Below are 6,000 nucleotides of genomic sequence, written 5' to 3'. Positions count from 1 at the left end.
GGAATTTCTAGGTTATATGGAAACTACAAGTGTTTTTTAAATGGGTCATAGACTTACACATAAGAGCTAAAACTATAAAAATTCTAGAAGAAAACATAGGAGTAAGTTTACATGACCTTGGAATAGACAAAGATTTCTTGGGAATGTTATGCTTTTACACAAAATACTTTTAAAAACCTCACAAATTGGACTTCATTAAAAGTAAAAATGTCTGCTCTCCAACCCCATCCCCCAAACAAGAAAACTTCCCAAATTCCAAAACACTTAGGAATTAAAAAAGACAACTCACACATCAGGAGGAAATATATGTAAAATATATATGGCAGTGCTGCATTTTTGAAACTAGAGGCCTGTAGCTTAGTTAAACCTGCAGAGAATGGGTGATTACCACACCTACCACACCTTTTCCCAATCACCTTTCCGCATGCTCCCTACACCTCAGATGGCCCTGCTGCATTATTCTTTATCCCATTAATACCCCAGCTCCTTTTCTTCCAGGAGCAAGATTTGAGATTTTTCTCCTGTCTTCTACTTGGCTGCCCTGTGAATAAGCCCTGTCTTCACTGCAAACCGTGGCTGTCTCATTGTTTTGGCTTGCTGTGTTTCTGACAAAGGGAACCTGGCTTGAATAAATCACCCAGAGAAGAAAAATCCAAGACACCAGTCAGATTTTTACCACAGTTGTCTACGCTGTGTGGCTGACAGGGTCTTGGTGCTCTGGCCGGGTCTCAAGACTGAGCCTCTGAGGTAGGAGAGCCAAGTTCAGGACATTTGACCTCTGGAGACCTCCTGGCCCCATGTAATATCAATTGGCGAGAGCTCTCCCAGAGATCTCCATCTCAACATTAAGACCCAGCTCCACTCAATGAGCAGCAAGCTCCAGTACTGGACACCCCATGCCAAACAACTAGCAAGACAGGAACACAACCACACCCATTAGCAGAGAGGCTGCCTAAAATCATACTAAGTTCACAGACACCCCAAAACACACAACTGGGTGAGGTCCTGCTGACCAGAAAGACAAGATCCAGCCTCAGCCACCAGAAAACAGGCACCACTCCCCTCCACCAGGAAGCCTACACAACCCACTGAACCAACCTTATCCACTGGGGGCAGACACAAAAAACAACGGGAACTACAAACCTGCAGCCAGTGAAAAGGAGACCCCAAACACAGTAAGTAAAGCAAAATGGGAAGACAGAGAAATATGCAGCAGATGAAGGAGCAAGGTAAAAACCCACCAGGCCAAACAAATGGAGAGGAAATAGGCAGTCTACCTGAAAAAGAATTCAGAATAATGATAGTAAATATGATCCAAAAACTTGGAAATAGAATGGAGAAAATACAAGGGACGTTTAACAAGGACCTAGAAGAACTAAAGAGCAAACAAACAATGATGAACAACACAATAAATGAAATTAAAAATTCTCTAGAAGGAATCAATAGCAGAATAACTGAGGCAGAAGAACGGATAAGTGACCTGGAAGATAAAATAGTGGAAATAACTACTGCAGAGCAGAATAAAGAAAAAAGAATGAAAAGAATTGAGGACAGTCTCAGAGACCTCTGGGACAACACTAAACGCACCAATATTCCAATTATAGGGGTCCCAGAAGAAGAAGAGAAAAAGAAAGGGACTGAGAAAATAATTTGAAGAGATTATAGTTGAAAACTTCCCTAATATGGGAAAGGAAATAGTTAATCAAGTCCAGGAAGTATAGAGAGTCCCATACAGGATAAATCCAAGGAGAAACACACCAAGGCACAAATTAATCAAACAATCAAAAATTAACCACAAACAAAAACTATTAAAAGCAGCAAGAGAAAAGCAACAAATAACATTCAAGGGAATCCCCATAAAGATAAGAGCTGATCTTTCAGCAGAAACTCTGCAAGCCAGAAGGGAGTGGCAGGACATATTTAAAGTGATGAAAAGGAAAAACTTACAACCAAGATTACTTTACCCAGCAAGGATCTCATTTAGATTTGATGGAGAAATTAAAACCTTTACAGACAAGCAAAAGCTAAGAGAATTCAGCACCACCAAACCAGCATTACAACAAATGCTAAAGGAACTTCTCTAGGCAGGAAACACAAGAGAAGAAAAAGACCTACAGTAACAAACCCAAAACAGTGAAGAAAATGGTAATAGGAACATACATATCGATAATTACCTTAAATGTAAACGGATTAAATGTTCCAACCAAAAGACATAGACTGGCTGAATGGATATAAAAACAAGACCCGTATATATGTTGTCTACAAGAGACTCACTTCAGACCTAGGGAAACATACAGACTGAAAGTGAGGGGATGGAAAAAGATATTCCATGCAAATGAAAATCAAAAGAAAGCTGGAGTAACAATTCTCATATCAGGCAAAATAGACTTTAAAATAAAAACTATTACAAGAGACAAAGAAGGACATTACATAATGATCAAGGGATCAATCCAAGAAGAAGATATAACAATTGTAAATATTTATGCACCCAACATAGGAGCACCTCAATACATAAGGCAAATGCTAACAGCCATAAAAGGGGAAATCAACAGTAATGCAATAAGAGTAGGGGACTTTAACACCCCACTTTCACCAATGGACAGGTAAACAAAAATGAAAATAAATAAGGAAACACAAGCTTTAAATGATACATTAAACAAGATGGACTTAATTGATATTTATAGGACATTCCATCCAAAAACAACAGAATACACTTTCTTCTCAAGTGCTCATGGAACATTCTCAAGGATAGATCACATCTTGGGTCACAAATCAAGACTTGGTAAATTTAAGAAAATTGAAATCGTATCAGGTATCTTTTCCGACCACAACGGTACGAGACTATATATCAATTACAGGAAAAAAATTGTAAAAAATACAAATACATAGAAGCTAAACAATACACCTCTAAATAACCAAGAGATCACTGAAGAAATCAAAGAGGAAGTCAAAAAATACCTAGAAACAAATGACATTGAAAGCACGATGACCCAAAACCTATGAGATGCAGCAAAAGCAGATCTAAGAGGGAAGTTTATAGCAATACAAGCCTACCTCAAGAAACAAGAAACATCTCAAATAAACAACCTAACCTTACACCTAAATCAAGTAGAGAAAGAAGAACAAAATACCCCAAAGTTAGCAGAAGGAAAGAAATCATGAAGATCAGATCAGAAATAAATGAAAAAGAAATGAAGGAAATGATAGCAAATATCAATAAAACTAAAAGATTGTTCTTTGAGAAGATAAGCAAAATTGATACACCATTAGCCAGACTCATCAAGAAAAAAAGGGAGAAGACTCATATCAACAGAATTAGAAATGAAAAAGGAGCAGTAACAACTGGCACTGCAGAAATACAAAGGATCATGAGAGATTACTACAAGCAACTATATGCCAATAAAATGGACAACCTGGAAGAAATGGACAAATTCTTAGAAAAGTACAACCTTCGGAGACTGAAACAGGAAGAAATAGGAAATATAAACAGACCAATCACAAGCACTGAAATTGAAACTGTGATTAAAAATCTTCCAGCAAACAAAAGCCCAGGACCAGGTGGATTCACAGGTGAATTCTATCAAACGTTTAGAGAAGAGCTAACACCTATCCTTCTCAATCTCTTCCAAACACTCCCCACCTCATTCTATGAGGCTACCATCACCCTGATACCAAAACCAGACAAAGATGTTACAAAGATGAAAACTACAGGCTGATATCACTGATGAACATAGATGCAAAAATCCTCAACAAAATAGTAGCAAACAGAATCCAGCAGCACATTAAAAGGATCGTACACCATGATCAAGTGGGGTTTATCCCAGGAAGGCAAGGATTCTTCAATATACGCAAATCAATCAATGTGATACACCATATTAACAAACTGAAGGAGAAAAACTATATGATCATCTCAATAGATGATGAAAAAGCTTTGGACAAAATTCAAAACCCATTGATGATAAAAAGTCTCCAGAAAGTAGGCATAGAGGGAACTTACCTCAACATAATAAAGGCCATATATGACAAACTCACAGCCAACATCATTCTCAATGGTGAAAAACTGAAACCATTTCCACTAAGATAAGGAACAAGACAAGGTTTCCCTCTCGCACCATTATTCCACATAGTTTTGGAAGTTTTAGCCACAGCAATCAGAGAAGAAAAAGAAATAAAAGGAATCCAAATCAGAAAAGAAGAAGTAAAACTGTCACTGTTTGCAGATGACATGATACTATACATAGAGAATCCTAAAGATGCTACCAGAAAACTACTAGAGCTAATCAATGAATTTGGTAAAGTAGCAGGACACAAAATTAATGCACAGAAATCTCTTGCATTCTTATACACTAATGATGAAAAATCTGAAAGAGAAATTAAGGAAACACTCCCATTTACCATTGCAACAAAAAGAATAAAATACCTAGGGAGAAACCTACCTAAGGAGACAAAAAACCTGTATGCCGAAAACTGTAAGACACTGATGAAAGAAATTAAAGATGATACCAACAGATGGAGAGATATTCCATGTTCTTGGATTGGAAGAATCAGCATTGTGAAAATGACTCTACTACCCGAAGCAATCTACAGATTCAATGCAATCCTTAGCAAACTACCACGGGCATTTTTCACAGAACTAAAACAAAAAATTTCACAATTTGTATGGAAACACAGAAGACCCCGAATAGCCAAAGCAACCTTGAGAAAGAAAAACGGAGCTGGAGGAATCAGGCTCCCAGACTTCAGACTATACTACAAAGCTACAGTAATCAAGGTAGTATGGTACTGGCACAAAAACAGAAATATAGATCTATGGAACAGGATAGAAAGACCAGAGATAAACCCACACACATATGGTCGCCTTATCTTTGACAAAGGAGGCAAGAATATACAATGGAGAAAAGGCAGCCTCTTCAATAAGTGTTGCTGGGAAAATTGGACAGCTACCTGTAAAAGAATGAAATTAGAACACTCCCTAACGTCATACACAAAAATAAACTCTAAATGGATTAAAGACCTAAATGTAAGGCCAGACACTATACAACGCTTAAAGGAAAACATAGGCAGAACACTCTATGACATAAATCACAGCAAGATCCTTTTTGACCCACCTCCTAGAGAAATGGAAAGAAAAAGAAAAATAAACAAATGGGACTTAATGAAACTTAAAAGCTTTTGCACAGCAAAGGAAACCATAAACAAGACGAAAAGACAACCCTCAGAATGGGAGAAAATATTTGCCAAGAAACCAACTGACAAAGGATTAGTCTCCAAAATATACAAGCAGCTCATGCAGCTCAATATTAAAAAAACAAACAACCCAATCCAAAAATGGGGAGAAGACCTAAATAGACATTTCTCCAAAGAAGATATACAGATTGCCCAGAAACACATGAAAGGATGCTCAACATCACTAATCATTAGAGAAATACAAATCAAAACTACAATGAGTTATCACCTCACACCAGTCAGAATGGCCATCATCAAAAAATCTACAAACAATAAATGCTGGAGAGGGTGTGGAGAAAAGGGAACCCTCTTGCACTGTTGGTGGGAATGTAAATTGATACAGCCACTATGGAGAACAGTATGGAGGTTCCTTAAAAAACTAAGAATAGAACTACCCTATGACCCAGCAATCCCACTATTGGGCATATACCCTGAGAAAACCATAATTCAAAAAGAGTCATGTACCACAACGTTCATTGCAGCACTATTTACAATAGCCAGGACATGGAAGCAACCTAAGTGTCCATTGACAGGTGAATGGATAAAGAAGATGTGCCACATATATACGATGAAATATTACTCAGCCATAAAAAGAAACAAAACTGAGCTATTTATAGTGAGTTGGATGGACCTAGAATCTGTCGTACAGAGTGAAGTAAGTCAGAAAGAGAGAAAAAAATACTGTATGCTAACACATATATTTGGAATCAAAAAAAAAAAAAGGTTCTGAAGAACCTAGGGGCAGGACAGGAATAAAGACACAGATGTAGAGAA

Source organism: Eubalaena glacialis, chromosome 18, assembly GCF_028564815.1.
Source record: "Eubalaena glacialis isolate mEubGla1 chromosome 18, mEubGla1.1.hap2.+ XY, whole genome shotgun sequence".
Classification (NCBI taxonomy): Eukaryota; Metazoa; Chordata; class Mammalia; order Artiodactyla; family Balaenidae; genus Eubalaena; species Eubalaena glacialis.
This window is presented reverse-complemented; position numbering follows the sequence as displayed.